We start from the raw sequence: 17,950 nt of genomic DNA on the forward strand, positions 1-17,950 counted from the left end.
TGGTAAATTGCCATTTTCCTTTGTTTGTTTTCTTCATTGCTTCTAAACAGCGCACAAGAGGGTTCACTCTGTGCATCGCTTTCAAAACCATCCATCCATCCATTTTCTACCGCTTAGTCCCTTTCGGGGGCGCTGGCGCCTATCTCAGCTACAATCGGGCGGAAGGCGGGGTACACCCTGGACAAGTCGCCTCCTCATCGCAGGGCCAACACAGATAGACAGACAACATTCACACTCACATTCACACACTAGGGCCAATTTAGTGTTGCCAATCAACCTATCCCCAGGTGCATGTCTTTGGAAGTGGGAGGAAGCCGGAGTACCCGGAGGGAACCCACGCATTCACGGGGAGAACATGCAAACTCCACACAGAAAGGTCCCGAGCCTGGATTTGAACCCAGGATTGCAGGACCTTCGTATTGTGAGGCAGACGCACTAACCCCTCTGCCACGGTGAAGCCGCTTTCAAAACCAGAGCGTGTTTATTTAATAACAGAATTAAATGAACAGAGTGAATCCTAATGTCAGTCTTCCACAGACTTTGTCTCTGTGTATGGAGGTGGGACCGCTAGTTTACACACAGGATGCACGGACAAAGCCTTGCTAGTCGCTGGTGAGAAGAACCACAAAATAACAAAAATTCGGAGGAAAAAAAGATGATAGCAAAACAAAATCTGGTGTGAGAAGAGTGAGCAAGATGAGCAAGTATGCCCAATTTGTTGGAAAGTGATGGAAACAAATAAAATACAACAAAATAGACCACTTTGTCCATTTCTTTTAACTGGGAAAAAAAATGCACTTCAAGATTGCGGCATGGCTCGGTTGGTAGAGCGGCCGTGCCAGCAACTTGAGGGTTACAGGTTTGATTCCCTCTTCCGCCATGCATTCCGAGTCACTGCCTTTGTGTCCTTTGGCAAGACTCTTAACCCACCTTTTACCAGAGCCACCCATACTGGTTTAAATGTATCTTAAAAATGTAGCTAAGGGGTTTCTCTATATAAAGCGTATTTGAGTCTCTAGAGAAATGCGCTTTGTCAGTATAATTCACTGAAGATGTTCAATATTTATTGAAGTGCAATTTCTGTTAACAGAGATTAAGAGTGAGTTTTATTCTTATTGTTTGTATAATATATATATATATATATATATATATATATATATGTATGTTATATATAGATTTTTTTAAGTGAAGAAAGCTCTGCCAGTTATGTGTGCGTTGAATGAATTGGACATTGGAGGCTTTCAACGGAAAGAAGCCACGACACCGGTCTGGATTCGGATTAAGTTCGCTTGAAAACGGTGGAAGCACAACCAGGAAGCACACGCACACGCGCAAGCACGCACACGCACATACACACGCGCACAACACCGACCGTCCTTCACTCCTCCCCAGCTCTCCCAGTTTACCGAGCCGTGCCATCGCACCAGTCCGGCTCTCTCGCTCCGCTCCCCGGCACACGCTCTCTCGCTCGACGGCCCCCGGCAGGCAGGAAGTGCGGCGGTAAGTTGTTGGTCGCTTCGATCGCTGTCGTCGCTTCGTGTGTGCTTCAAGTTGTTCCGAAGGGGGAAGAGGAAAGGGTGCGAATGTAATTCTTTAAAAAAATGCGATATTTATTTGTCGACGCGGTGGAGGAGGAAGGAGGGAGGTGTGGAGCCTCACACCGGCCGGAGCCTTCTTCTCCTCCTCGTCTCTTCTTGTCGGGCCGTTCGGTCGTGACGTCCGCCGCGCTGTGTCACTAATGAGGGTTCGACAATGTGATCGGATCATGAAGGAGGGAGCGAGGCTGCCCTTTTATTTGGCTTCTGTCAGCGTACTGTATTCCTCCCTTCCTCCCCCATTCTCCCATATTTAGAACCTGGCTTCTTCGGATGGGCAAGCGACGTCAAGCTTTATTGTATACCATCCTGTTGTATTAGTATTATTCTTACTATTTATAATACTGCAACGTGCATGGGCTGCAAAGTGCGCGAAAGACAGAAAAGCAAGAAGGCTTGCAAAACTTATTTTTTTTTAATCTCCTTCAAGCTCAACATGCCAACGCCTCCTGTTGGCTGCCTAACGTGTCATTGGTGACATGCAAACATGCCAAAGCACCTTTGGCAGTTTTTCATGCCAGCTTTAGTACTTGGACCTTCTTGCACACAGTTGAAGCTGGGTGGCCTCCCTGAGAGGGTAGGGACCCTTCAACCTGAGAAAATAGGCACAATAATAATGCAGAAATAATTGAAAATAGTGGGGAAAATAAATTAGACAAACATTAGAAAATGGATGAATGGATGGATGGCCCCTCAGAGAGGGTAGGGACCCTTCAACCTGAGAAAATAGGCTCTCGTCAAAACAATGACGCTGAAATAATTGGAAATAGTGAGGAAAATAAATGGAAATGTGCAAATATGACCTGAAAAACGTATTGGAATTGTATTCATTTATGTATACCAACTTGATCTTTTCATATTGATTGTATTTATTACTATTACTATTTCAGTTATTACCATTAATGACACGTGGCATAAACACGCCCGGTGTAGGACCCGTGGGCCAAATTTGGACCGCCGAATCATTTGTTTTGGCCTGTCAAACAGTGGGTTGCCAGATTTAATACCTATTCACAGGTAGGCGTGGCTCAGATTGTAGAGCGGCCTTCCAGGAACTTTAGGGTTTCTGGTAAAAATCCAGCCTCTGACATCACAGTGGACTGAATGAATGATGGGTTCTATGGGGATAGGTTGATTGGCAACATTAAATTGGCACTAGTGTGTGAATGTAAGTGTGAATGTTGTCTATCTGTGTTGGCCCTGCGATGAGGTGGCGACTTGTCCAGGTTTCACCCCGCCTTCCGCCCGAATGCAGTTGAGATAGGCTCCAGCACCCCCCGTGACCTCGCAAGGGACAAACAGTAGAAAATGGATGAATGGATGGATAGCCCCTCAGAGAGGGTAGGAACCCTTAAACCTGAGAAAATAGGGTCTCGTCACAACAATGACGCTGAAATAATTGAAAATAGTGGGGAAAATAAGTGGAAATGTGCAAATATGACCTGAAAAACGTATTGGAATTGTATTCATTTATGTATACTAACTTGATCTTTTCATATTGATTGTATTTATTACTATTACTATTTCAGTTACCATTAATGAGATGTGGCATAAACACGCCCAGTGTAAGACCAGTGGGCCAAATTTGGACCGCCAAATCATTTATTTTGGCCTGTCAAACAGTGGCTTGCCAGATTTAATACATATTCACAGAGAGGCATGGCTCAGATGGTGGAGCGGCTGTCCAGAAACTTTAGGGTTTCTGGTACAAATCCAGCCTCTGACATCACAGTGGGCTGAATGAATGATGGGTTCTATGGGGATAGGTTGATTGGCAACACTCAATTGGCACTAGTGTGTAAATGTTGTCTGTCTATCTGTGTTGGCCCTGTGATGAGGTGGTGACTCGTCCAGGGTGTACCCTGCCTACCGCCCGAATGCAGCTGAGATAGGCTCCAGCACCCCCCCGCTAACCCGAAAGGGACAAGCGGTAGAAAATGAATGGGAGGGTTGGATGTTTTTACAGTAAAGAGCTCTGAGTGTTTAAAAAAGAGCTATGAATATCTAATCCTATATTATTATTATTTTCACACAGACCATTTTGAAGTTCACACAATAATTTATGGAATTTCTGTTCCATCCATCCATTTTTTACCGCTTGTCCCTTTTTTCGGGATCATATATGATTATTTAAAGTAAATAAATGTTTTTCATAACTTGAAAAATATTGATAAGTTATTTCCTAATATCTAATCGTAAACATACTTGAACTGCATTTTTGTTGGTTGTCTCTTATGCACACATCCAGGCCTCCATAGCCAATCCACTTCTGGTCGCTAAGTAATACAGTAAACTCTTGTTTATCGCTGTCGATTGGTTAGGGGCCTGCCTGGGGTAAATACATTTGCGTGAAGTAGGAAATATTATTTATAGATTGAATATTTTCATAGACAGACTTTCTAAATAGATATATTTTTTAACATTAGAAAGCCCTCTCGATATAAAATGGCACCTCAATGTTCACCTTTACATGGCACAAACTTCGAAGTGTGATGTGTATTACAATACTCATTAGATGGCAGTCAGCCCTAAAGCCACTTGCGTATATACACAGGTAATAAAGACTGAAACGGGGCCACAAAAAGCTCAAGGCTGGCCTTGTGGGATCGGATTGGGCCCAATCATTGCCTTTTTTTTTTTTTTTTTTTTTAAATGATTCCGGTATTTAAATGGCTAAAGATTGTACTCATGTGAAACATTCCTTTTAAAGCGGATGTATGCTCTTTATTCTTTATTACACAAATGCAGGAGTTGTATGAATTCCTGGAGGGTGCATGCTTTGCCAGAACACCGGCTTCAATTTGAGAGAAAGCCGCAATGAACACCTCGTCTATCCAGAATGCAAAGCTACTTTTAAGATACTTATCCTCACCACGATGGTGGAAAATAACACAACGTTTCTTCCAAGTATCTTTATTACTGCAGGTCAAGAAGAAAATGAATGGATAAGCATGCTACACACACATAGAGCAGGATGACACAAGAAGGTAACCGCTAAAACTTCAATTTAAAGTAGGGATGATCGATCCAGATGTCGATATTATCGCTACTTAGTAAAGTATCAGTATACAACAGTGTCAATTTTGACAACAGTTTTTAATTTAGTTTTAGTCTTTGGATAAAAATGTATTTTAGTTTCAGTCATATTTTAGTCGGCTAATTTTATTTAGTTTTAGTCTAGTTTTAGTCGACTAATTTCCTCAACATTTTAGTCGACTAAAATTACATCAAATTTTGTCGACTAAAATATAAAGCAGGGGTAGGGAACCTATGGCTTTAGAGTCAGTTGTGGCTCTTTTGATGACTGCATCTGCCTCTCAGATAAATCTTAGCTGAAATTACTTAACGGGATAAATAATCAATAATTCCGCTGGTAATCGCAGTGTTAAAAATAACGTTCAAAATACAAAACATTCTCATGCCTTTTAATCCATTTGTCCGTTTTCTACCGCACCAGTTCAAGAAGTCGCATTAATGGTAAGACGTATTTTATTTATTATTGGTTAGCTTCAGAATAAAAATGTTATTAAAAAGAATGAGAGACTTATTATACTCTAAAAATGTCAGTCTTACTTAAAAATGCATGCATTTAATTGTATTCAGTGTTAAAAAAATATATTAAATGTACTCACGGAAATACATTTCGAAATATTTGGCTTTCATGGCTCTCAGCCAAAAAGGTTCCCAACACCTGATATGAAGTATCAAGGATAATGCATCTTTGAAGTTTTCTTGGTACCGCTGCGATTAAGTTTATTACCATTTATGTGCAACATAATAAATCAACACAGCATAACTTAGCACATACAGATGCATTTCAATAAGTCTGAATATTGTGCATCACATTATTTCAGAAACAATTCAGATTAAGAGACTATTTAAAGTCTCCGAATTTTTTTCTGTTACCGTATTTCCTTGAATTGCCGCCGGGGCGCTAATTAATTTAAAACCTCTTCTCACTCCGGCGTTTACCAAAGGCATGCGGTAAAGGCATGAATGTGCTATTTATTTTAAAACTTCTTCTCACTCTGGCGTTTACCAAAGGCATGCGGTGAATTTAGGCCTGCGCTTATAAATTTGAGTGTGATGTAAGGATATCATCATGAAAATCACATTTAATAAAATAATTGTTATTATGGTCTTACCTTTACTTATAAATGAAGTGCATGCGCAGCACCTTCTGATCAAAAGCAACGATAATTTGTTTATAGAAGTCTTCCTTATCTTTCTTCAGTTTTAAAAGTCTCTCTGTCTCGATGGAGATCTTCCTTTATTACCTCCTGCTTCGATTGAAAGTCCAGTTTAGAAAACGGTTTTATTTTAGATATGTAATCCTCATGCTCACGCTGCTTACTCTTGCTGCTTGTTGTCATTTCTTCTGCAGCCGAGTGGTCGCAAGAAGGATCAGTAGCGCCCTCTACCACCAGGAGGCAGGAGTCATTTAATGACTCATATTTGACACGCGCAGGTATTGTATATCAATAAAACATAGCTACTCACTGTTCTTTTTAGCATATTCAAAAGCTTGGACCTTAAATCCTACTGAATAGCTCTTAATCGTCTTCCCTTTATGCGATTTCAAATTATTGAAATCAGCCTCCTCCATTTTGAAAATGATGACAGGGGAAGTGTCACTCGTGACGTGACGAATTTGACCCGGCGGAAATTCTAGGCATATGCTAATTATTTAGCGAAACGAGTTTGACCCGGCAGAAATTCTAGACATGCGCTAATAAAATAATATTTTGCAAAACGAGTTTGACCCGGCATTAATCCTGAGCCGGCGGTAATGTTAAGCATGCGCTAGTTATTTTGCGAAACGAGTTTGACCCGGCAGTAATTCTAGGCAGGCGCATACTATATACCCGGCGGAAATTCAAGGAAATATGGTAATTTCCAAAAGTGCATTCAAGAGTGTGGTAGTCATCCATCCATTTTCTACCGCTTGTCCCTTTTGAGGTCGCGGTTGGTGCTGGAGCCTATCTAAGATTTGTCCGCCATTTTATTAAGCAAAAGAGCTGGGAAGGTGCATGGTGGGGTACAAGGTATTTTTACATGCTCTGAGCGAAGTGTAAAATTAAATTATGTGCAGCACGTACACTTGTATTAAAATAATTTTATTTAATCAACAGGAAATAATGGAAATGGAACATAAACATAGACACGGAACATAAACATGTACTTGACGCTCAAATCATAACATTAAAAATGTTACAAAAACCGCTAAAAAAATTAAGTTTTACATCATACACAAAGTTGTATACATTAACTTTTGCCAATTTGGAGGGCATAACTTAGAAAAATATTTTACTATAATGTTAAATAATATTGTAAGTATTTTCTGTTCCATCATTAAAATGTAATGTGTACATTTTATCAAGTAGTTCTTCTATTTATTTAGACAATTATGACGCAATAAAAAATATTACTGATCGACAGTTTGTTAAAAAAAATAACTCTTTTAATGCCAGTGTACAGTGCATGAAAATGTGTGTGCTTGGTTATGGTCATATGAAGAAACAAACTAGTTTTATTTTATATTGTGTATAACTACACTGAGTGTGCACAATACTTGGCGTCTTGGCCACTGTAACGTGTAAGTACAGCAACAAGTCTTGTAAAACTTACATGTATATATACCTGTATCTCAGATAGCTTTATTTCTTTGTGTGTTTGCTTGATAAATGGACAAATTTCCTCTTATGGGTTGTCAAGTTGTGCAATTAAAAGCTGAACAGAACATCAGCTGAACATCGATTAAAGTGAACTATAGGATATGTATTGGCTAGGCCTGGCCGATATGGTAAATAAATAAATGGGTTGTACTTGTATAGCGCTTTTCTACCTTCAAGGTACTCAAAGCGCTTTGACACTACTTCCACATTTACCCATTCACACACACATTCACACACTGATGGAGGGAGCTGCCATGCAAGGCGCCAACCAGCACCCATCAGGAGCAAGGGTGAAGTGTCTTGCTCAGGACACAACGGACGTGACGAGGTTGGTACTAGGTGGGAATTGAACCAGAGACGCTCGGGTTGCGCACGGCCACTCTCCCCACTGCGCCACTCTATGAATTAAACAATTAGATTTATGATTTTTTCGAATTTCCCCCCCTACCTTTTAAAGAAACCTATGAATACAAATCACAAAGGTCATTCAAAATGAGTTTTGCTTTCAATGTGACACTGCATCTTACTCTTAGCAAAATTCAAATTGTATAATGTTATTTTTAGACACGATATAAATTGTACTTTTCTGCAATCATTTTAAAAGAAATAAATTAAGAGCTTCCTATGGGAGACAATACCTCTGTCTTGAAATAAATACTTATTTAAACAAAAATGTAGCATTGTACATTGAATGCTATCAAACTCCAAAAAATATACCAATAATCATTCATTAGTAACAAAACTCAATCAGATCAATAAAGGGAAACCTTATGTTTTGAATAAAATACTACAGTAAATAAAAATGTAGTATTGTACATTGTATGCAAATACATAAACAAGTAAAACATTGAGATGACTATGTAGTTTTAGTAAGCGGATAAATGCAGGCTTTTCCATGAAGTATCCTGGGCTCCTTGTTAGTTTGTACTGATGTTAAAGACAATATACACTTCTTATTGATGATTAAATGCGTTAGAATTCCACAAGAGTTTTGCAGCAGCACCCCGCGTGTACAAGTTGTCCAGTTTGGATGTGCAGAGCGACTGCTTTAGTTATCGCTCTGTGTGAATGATTTTGCAACAGTAAACTGCTTCTTAAGTGAAGTTTGTTGTTGTTGTCGTGCCCTTGTTCACCTTTAAGAACTGCATTTCTCCCACTCGGCTTGATGCCGTTTCACATGCAGAATAAGTTTGTTGTGCTGCTGGCTTTTTAAGAGACTTTGCAACGTGCAGTGATTTGTTCCATGCCTGTTGCCGCAAATCTAAAATAATGGCAAGACTTTGGAAGAAACATCTTGCGCTCGTTTTAGCATCAGCATGAGCGATGTTTTGCCATCTTGTGGATCTCTGCTTAGAGGCTGTGAAAGCTTGTGGGGCAAAAAAATATGCCGGGGAATGAGGAAAAAAAAGATGTTTTTAAAAATATAAATCGTCTGCAACAAAAAACTTGAATTTATCGATATAATCGATGTATCGTCCAGGCCTAATATTGGCGGGTAAGCTTGGCTCAGCTCGTGGCATAATGGTCAACTACAAAAGTAGTTTGTTTTTAAGTATTTATTTTAGGACATGTGGTAAAGTAAGCTGTCTTGCTCCTGCTCTACCGTCTTAAATAATAACAGTGACTCAGTAAAATGAGTCCTTTTGAAATATTAGCTTCAGCCTACTATTGTTGCGTAGATGTCCTGATGATTTAGTCTGCAGAGGGCGCGTCAAGTTTGTTGTATTTTTGCGGAAGAAAACGGAGCCACAGGGTTTCAAATTGTTTTGTTGTCTTTTGCGTAAAAGGTGCAGTGCTTCCATATGTCTTCTCCTCTCTTTCTTCTCGGTGTAGAAGACATATTGTATTAATGTCTTGTATTGATTTTTGCTTTTCTGGTTGAATATCAGGGCACCGTGCCTTACAAAGAAACTACAAACCCCGTTTCCATATGAGTTGGGAAATTGTGTTAGATGTAAATACAAACGAAATACAATGATTTGCAAATCCTTTTCAACCCATATTCAATTGAATGCACTACAAAGACAAGATATTTGATGTTCAAACTCATAAACTTTGTTTTTTTTTTGCAAATAATAATTAACTTAGAATTTCATGGCTGCAACACGTGCCGAAGTAGTTGGGAGAGGGCATTTTCACCACTGTGTTACTGTACATCACCTTTTCTTTTAACAACACTCAATAAACGTTTGGGAACTGAGGAAACTAATTGTTGAAGCTTTGAAAGTGGAATTCTTTACCATGCTTGCTTGATGTACCGCTTAAGTTGTTCAACAGTCCGGGGTCTTCTTGTCGTATTTTACGCTTCATAATGCGCCACACATTTTCGATGGGAGACATGTCTGGACTGCAGGCGGGCCAGGAAAGTACCCGCACTCTTTTACTACGAAACCACGCTGTTGTAACACGTGGCTTGGCATTCTTTTGCTGAAATAAGCTGGGGCGTCCATGATAACGTTGCTTGGATGACAACATATGTTGCTCCAAAACCTGTATGGACCATTCAACATTAGTGGTGCCTTCACAGATGTGTAAGTTACCCATGCCTTGGACACTAATACACCCCCATACCATCACAGATGCTGGCTTTTGAACTTTGCGCCTATAACAATACAGATGGTTATTTTCCTGATTTTTCTGGTGGACACCACGTCCACAGTTTCCAAATATAATTTGAAATGTGGACTCATCAGACCACAGAAAAAGTTTCCACTTTGCATCAGTCCATCTGAGATGAGAACGGGCCCAGCGAAACCGGCGGCATTCCTGGGTGTTTTTGATAAATGGCTTTCGCTTTGCATAGTAGAGTTTTAACTTGCACTTAGAGATGTAGCGACCAACTGTAATTACTGACAGTGGTTTTATGAAGTGTTTCTGATGGTGGTGATATCCTTTACACACTGATGTTGGTTTTTGATGCAGTACAGCCTGAGGGCTCAAAGGTCTGTAATATCATCGCTTACGTGCAGTGATTTCTCCAGATTCTCTGAACCTTTTGATGATTTTACGGACCGTAGAAGGTAAAATCCCTAAATTCCTTGCAATAGCTCGTTGAGAAATGTTGTTCTAAAACTGTTCGACAATTTGCTTACAAATTGGTGACCCTCGCCCCATTTTTGTTTGTGAATTACTTAACATTTCATGGAAGCTGCTTTCATACCCAATCAGGACACCCACCTGTTCCCAATTAGCCTGCACACCTGTGGGATGTTCCAAAAAAGTGTTTGATGAGCATTCCTCAACTTAATCAGTTTTTACTGCCACCTTTCCCAACTTCTTTGTCACGTGTTACTGGCATCAAATTCTAAAGTTAATGATTATTTGCAAAAAAAAAAATGTTTATCAGTTTTAACATCAAATATGTTGTCTTTGTAGCATATTCAACTGAATATGGGTTGAAAATGATTTGCAAATCATTGTATTCCGTTTAGTGTGTGAATGTTGTCTATCTGTGTTGGCCCAGTGATGAGGTGGCGACTTGTCCAGGGGGTACACCACCTTCCGCCTGATTGTAGCTGAGATAGGCACCAGCGCCACCCACGACCCCAAAGGGAATAAGCGGTACAAAATGGATGGATGGATGTATTGTGTTTATTTATACATCTAACACAATTTCCCAACTCATACGGAAACGGCGTTTGTAATTCTCATTGGATAACCGTTGTGCTTTTCTACCCACCCCTCTCTCGCATGTAACTGTGATTGGCTATTTTATCCGACCCTCCTAAAGACAAAATTAAATGTGATAGACAAAATTAAATATTATTGGATTTTGTCTCTGTCAACATTTTTGTCTTGTTTTAATTCGTTAATTGAGCTGGACGAAGTGGTTGGGGAGAGGGAAGTCTGGGCTTCTCTACTTAGACTTCTGCCCCCGCGACCCAACCATGGATAAGCGAAATAAGATGGATGGATGGATGTAAATTGCACATTTATAAAAATAATAATTATTATTGTTTTAGTCTGCATTTGTTTTCATTCATTATCATCTTAATTTTGTCAAGGGAAAATAGGTCGTTGACAATAACAATAACAAAGACGAACATTTTTAGTCAACAAAATTAGTATACCAACAATACAAAAGTGATTAAATTGATATATTTTTTTATATTCCTTTTTTTGGTGTTTTTTTTTTGTTATCATTTACATTAGGGAGTAAGTCCTTGCAAAAATCAATTATTTAAATGTCAGTCACTAGTAGTTTTCGCTTTTTAGTTCTCCTGCTAGCTAGTAGCTAAACTTAACAAACAAAACGCCCTAATAAACTGACAACAAACATAACACGTGTTACGTGGGCTGTGGTTTACATGCTCAAAGCCGAAAGAGAGCGGGATATAATGCTTACAACACTTTAGCGTCCTTTAAGCCAGGGATGTCCAAACTTTTTCCACTGACGAGTCAAAGTGGCATGCGGGGGCTGTTTTGAAATTTTATTTTGTAAAAAAAAAAAGTATCTAAAACAGAGATACATTTACAGACAAAACAATGTTTCTGCTTCATATTAATTATTAGTATTAAAATTAGCTACCATATTTTCGTATTTCTTATTAACATTTTTACTGTTTTTTGTCGGATTTTATTTCAACAATATGCTGCGGGCCAAAAAAAACTTGAGTTGCGGGCCACAAATGGCCCCCGGGCCACACTTTGGACACCCCTGCTGTAAGCCGAGGCTTAAGATTCCAAACAGTCACTTTGAGGCAGTTCAAATATTAGAAACAGCTGTCAGTATGATGGAGTGCAGAATCAACTAACACAATAGTAATAACCGACAATGATTGTTTTTGCAAAGGCAACATTTTTGTGTTGCATCTTATTAGTTTATACATTTAATGGTGTCACTTCAAAGATCTGTAGGGTTAAAGTGATCAATCTATACAGAAATACAGCTTGGTGTGTCTTAATAATGTCATTTATTTGGGGGGACTTGGGATTCTTGCTTTTTTTTTAATGAATATTTGTATTTTATTATGTAAAGTGCACTATTAAGTGACTTTGCTTAGACCTGGCAGTTGTGTGTTGTTGATTTTTTTGTGATGCAATTTTGGATAAGTGTTGTAATTCGTGTATTGGATCTTGTTGGATTATACAGGTGGTCTATGGTGTGTTTCTTAAGATCTGTAAAGTTAAAGTGAACAATATTTTATAGCAATATACTTTATTTAGGGGCTAGTATAGTCATTAGAATTTTACATGATTTTGGAGGGACTGCTGCAAGGACTTGTAAGTTTCCTGCAAATCTTTGCACACATTTAAGAATATATTATATACAGTCTTTTATATAAAAGGAACTAAGGGTGACCCGATACGCCTTTTTCCACTTCCGATATGAATTCGATATTGGAGCCTTTAATATTAACCTGATACAATGTCAGCACAAATCATAGTACATATTTTTATTATTTTTTTAGTGTTAGAAAAGGCTCACAGAGTCATGGGAGCTATGAAAAACACTAAACTTATGACAGACTTATGCCGTCTAAAGTTGAAGTTTTTTGGCGACACCAAGTAGACCCAATAATTCATTAAATTAGGTTCATGATGCAGTAAGTTGAATGATGCTGACACATTTGTTACCGTAACATTCTAATACGTTTCTGCCTTGGAGACTTTGTATTGAAAAAAATAAATGTAACATTTCAGACTGCAATATTTTTTAATTAAGGACACTAATTATGTATGTCTAGCTTGTAAGCGATTGTGTGCTAAGCTGTTGTGTAGCTGCTAGCTCGTAGTAGCCTACAGCCCACCGTGTTTACTTATTGTAAATGACTCGACTAAAAAAAAAGAAAAGACCAACCTTGTGTGCTTACTGGAGGACATTTAGTTGTTAACTGGTAAGATGTAAACATGCTGCAGGACTGCATGTATTGGAGATTAGATCACACATTTTACATGCAAGCTGATATCATCTAAAATTTGTTTTTAGATGAGCATTATCTGGCAGATTGTTTGTGTTGAATCTCATTAGATTGTGCCGGTGTGTAATGTTTTTTTGTTTAAATAGCTGGAGAGTTAAAGTGAACAGTTTGTTTTGTTAGTGTTTCTGATCATTTTCAGAGCGTTTTCTGCAGTACGTCGGTTATTTTTGGTTCCTCTGACTGTGCCGTTTCCATGGAGGTGCACATCCCGGCAATACTGTGAAAAACGGGTATAGGGACACTAAAAAGGACTATTTGTGTTGTAGTAACAGTAGCTGGCGGTTGTTTATTTTTTTGAGGATTGCTCACTAAGTATGTGTGATATGTAGGCAGCTCTTTTGGGCAAGAGCACGCCTGCTGTTTTCAAGGCGTTTAGTGCTGGCTCATTCATCCACTTCCTGGAACAGTCGGCTGAACTGTGTTTAAGAGAGCCAAATTGCTGCACGGCAAGAGCGCTACGGCACGAGATGTAATCTCCGCAGCGCTTTACATGACAGTATTTTACATTATATTCCACACTGCTCAACAGCAGCCTGGTAAATTGCAACAAAACCATATTACATAGCTAGTGTAGCAAATAGGTATTGGCAAATGTGTGGAAATGTGCAGGAACAAGCTGGATGGAAATAGCTAGAAGCATGATAGGATTGAAGTGCTGACTATTTTGTATGTTTAATAAATGTCATTATAAATTATAATTATAAATTATAACATCTTGAAATCCTTCAACATTTCTATATACTTATTTTCTTTCTTTCATTTTAAATATTGGTTGATTAGTTTTTTACTTGTATGACAATCTTACACACTTTGGCCATTCATCATTAATGTAAGACTGCTTCATTGCTTTTAGGTTTGACTATGAGCAGAAGTTATTTTTACACTTGCATGGCAATCAAGAATGGAGAAAAAAAACGTAAAGTCGTCCCTAATCTATCGCGACACATTATTTTCTAGACCTGACCAAGGTAGACCAAGTGTTATAAATAAAATTAATGTTTTCATATTTTAAACTGTTTATGGCCTTCTAAATATTTTTTTAACAGAGCCCTCTGAACATAAATTGAAAGCCATACGGTCAACTTCACCCAAATCGTCACCTTGAGTGTGTTCCACTGTGGATTACTTGATAGCACATGCAAAGCTGAACTACTAAATGTGTGCAAAGTGGATTGCGTCTGTTAAGTAAGGAGAGTAAGGCGTGCGATCCATTTTGCGTCTGTTCATCAATATGCAAGATATATGCTGATCATCAAAACTGCCACAATACTGGGAGGAGAAAATGCGAATATCATTATTTAGACGCACAATGTGATTTATCAACACTCACCACCATTTTGTGAGAACTATTTTGTGTTTTATTTAGCACATGTGAGAAGAACGTGCTAACTGACAAATGGCAAATCATTGCTCACGCTGCACAGACATATAATTGACAGACGAGAAGCCTCCGTCCTAATGTGTGTTTGTCAACTATCTGGACGGTCAGGAGTAAAAAAAAGAATAATAGATATTGTTTATTCAGCTGCATCATTTTATAATTTTGTAGCTGCAAGAGGATTTAGGACTTACAGTACTAATACAAAGTCAATTGATGCGTCTTGCGATAGGTTGATTGACAACACTAAATTGGCCCTAGTGTGTGAATGTGAGTGTGAGGGACGGCGTGGCGCAGTGAAAGAGTGGCCGTGCGCAACCCGTGGGTCCCTGGTTCAATCCCCACCTACTACCAACCTCGTCACGTCCGTTGTGTTCTGAGCAAGACACTTCACCCTTGCTCCTGATGGGTGCCGGTTAGCGCCTTGCATGGCAGCTCCCTCCATCAGTGTGTGAATGTGTGTGTGAATGGGTAAATGTGGAAGTAGTGTCAAAGCGCTTTGAGTACCTTGAAGGTAGAAAAGCGCTATACAAGTATAACCCAGTTATCATTTATTTATTTATGAATGTTGTCTGTCTGTCTGTCTGTGTTGGCCCCGTAATGAAGTGGCGACTTGTCCAGGGTGTACTCCGCCTTCTGGCCGAATGCGGCTGAGATAGGCTCCAGCACCCCCCGCGACCCCAAAAGGGACAAGTGGTAGAAAAATGTCATTAAATATTTTTTTAATGGCAGTCGTTTATTTCGCATGAAAAAAACGTATCAAAGTATGCATTTTTTTTTTGTCTTGAGCCAGATTAAATACAGCGCGGTAAAAAAAAAAAGTGGTTTTAATGTAGATGCACCGCACGACTGCTTCTAAAAAGTAGTTCATGTCTCCTGCATATTTGACAATAGCAAAACTCTACAGGTAGGAAGGAACAAGATAACATGAATGTGCAGTAACTGAGAGTGTCTCTGTGGTGATGCTCCATATAGTAGACGCAAAATCCTCATTTAAATAAGGCGGTCTGGACTACTTCTCAATTGCACACGCAGTCTTGGTAAATTGCACACAACATGTCCACTAATATGCTATTTAATAGATTGCTCACACTGTTTAGCCCGTTGGTATTTGGATCTCAGTAAATCAGGCCCTGTGTGTTTTTATAACGAGGAGTGGTTATTTTATTTTGATACTTGTATGACATCAATCAATGTTCACCAAATGAGAACATGAGGCATATCTCAAAGGTGAACAATTTTTGCAAATATTTTTCGTCATTCATCATCACATTTGAGACATTACATTTAAGACTAATTGCTTCTAGTATTTCCTATTAGCAGAGGCTGACTTATTTTTATGCGTGTGAATGCTAAATTGTTGGCAACAGTTTGATATTGTTAAAATCACAGTTTATGATGGTTGAAATGAAAAGGTGATACTGATTTAGATATATAAACTGGCATTATTGGGATGTTATGTATAACAAAGTGAGGCATCTTCCTCCTTGTCAGTGTCATTAACTTTTTTGCATCCGTTGGTTCATTATCTATAAGTAGAGACGAGGGGGTTCACGCTGTCACAACTGTTGTCAGCGTGTCCTTGTTAATCCTGTGTGACATGGTTTAGCCATGCTGATGTGTAGGCTTGACTAGCTTGGTGCTAAACCTCACTATGCTTTAGAAGTACTGTACAGGTCGAATGTAGAGATTAGTGGGATATCACTGTACACTAAAGCAAGGCTCTTAAATGTTTCCCAGGCGAAAGGACCCCCAAACTGAAATAGAGATGGAGTGGGGACCTCCTATTTACATATCTTGAATAAAATAGTGTTTTGAAGATACCTTTTTTTGTGCAATATTCGCTTGTCTCTCCAACAATGAACGAGTTGCGTTCCTACAGTGATGATAGCCAAGTTTTTTTTTAAATTATAATATTGTCAGATTTTGTACTTAAAATATACCTAGGTTAACTCATAGGACTGTCACGGTGTACACAGACCACATGAAGGACATTTGAAATAGACAGAACTATTAAATAACAGAATGAAATGAAAGAATAATAAAAAAGAGAACTCTTATTTACATCCAACTTTGTCTCTCTCAGTCTTGGCACACCAGTGACCAGGTGAGCAAGGATTTTTTGCTTACCTAAATTCATATGCTGTAATAATATTTGATACAGATTGCTCATTAAGATGATAACAGAAAAAGGAGGTAGTATTTTCCCTTTGTAAAAAAAAAAAAATCAAATAATTCTTGGTTTTGTTTACTTGTTTTGATAAAATAAAACATTTGGAGTCTTGATTTGTATTTGAAGTATCGCACACGGACTATCCTCCATAAAAACGTACTTTGTATGATCATCTCTGTTTTGTTTGAAAATCTGGTTTTGAGAAGCTGTTAAGATCCGCCGCTCGGATCTTACATTATTTGGTTTTGAGTCATTTGTGTTTATCTTCTTGATTCATAGACGCTTCCGAGTCTTAGTTTGTGCATTTCCTGGTTTGTTTTTGTCACCATGGCGACTTGATTTGTTCACCTGCCTTTGTTTGCACACCTGGTTTTGATTAGTGACTCTATATTAACCGACCTGTTTCATTTACTCGTCCTGGTCTCATCAAGTTTGCTACATGCCTTTCGATGTCTTCGTGACTCCTGACTTCGGTAATAATCCGTTTTGTACTCACTAGTTTTCACGCCTAGCCTCTTTGTTTTCTACATGTTTACTTGCTAATGCTTCCGCGCTTAGCCACCTTCTGTTTCCCTAGCTCACTCGCTAGTAGAGATTTGTTTGCCTTTTTCCTTAGCACCAGTGTTTTTGTTATTAGCCTGTTTTTTAGTTAAATGAATCTGTTTTCTTACCTGTACCCTGTGTGATTGCCCGACTGCATCTTGGAAGAAGCACCCCTAGCGCACGATGCCACGAAGACGTCACAGAAACATTGGATCAGAAAATTAAAACAACATTTTTGTATCTGACAAAAAAACAACTAAACAAAAGATTGCTGATAAAACATGGAAGCAACATGCATCTGCTCAGAACAATGTATAGAGATAGTATGGACAACTTGGTTGCAAAGACCATCTCCTAAATGATTGGTCAAAAGCCCTTATGTGACTACAGGGCACCATGTTGGGTACCAACTTTGAGCTGGAGCTATTTGTGATGGTGTGCACTGCACTTCCTTATTCGATTTATCTTTTAATTGAAGAGTTATCTGCTGTGTAAACATGCCCTGCTGTGCAGCTTGGGGCTGCCCCACTCCCAAAAACTGTGCAAAGCATTTGCATAGCTTTTCCTGCAACCCAGAAAGAAGAAAAGTATGGGAAGTGAGGGTTCACCAGGATGGCTGGAGTACCAATGACAACAGTATCTTGTAGTGCCAATGACAACAGTAT

The 17,950-nt window shown here is 38.9% G+C and overlaps 1 protein-coding gene across 3 annotated transcripts in view; it reads left to right on the forward strand.

Moving 5' to 3' along the window:
• LOC133553162 (bromo adjacent homology domain-containing 1 protein) overlaps positions 1-17,950 on the forward strand; it is a 71,534-nt gene that overhangs the window by 33,521 nt on the left and 20,063 nt on the right. Inside the window, exons 1-2 of one of the 3 annotated variants that reach the window (XM_061901056.1) lie at positions 1,329-1,500; positions 5,980-6,063. The exons of 1 other annotated variant lie outside the window; for it this stretch is intronic. The gene's annotated coding sequence lies outside the window, so the exon portion shown is untranslated. Of the gene's footprint in view, positions 1-1,328; positions 1,501-5,979; positions 6,064-17,950 lie in introns of those variants that run through there. One more of the 3 variants, XM_061901053.1, reaches the window with a different exon arrangement.

Source organism: Nerophis ophidion, linkage group LG05, assembly GCF_033978795.1.
Source record: "Nerophis ophidion isolate RoL-2023_Sa linkage group LG05, RoL_Noph_v1.0, whole genome shotgun sequence".
NCBI classification, from domain to species: Eukaryota; Metazoa; Chordata; class Actinopteri; order Syngnathiformes; family Syngnathidae; genus Nerophis; species Nerophis ophidion.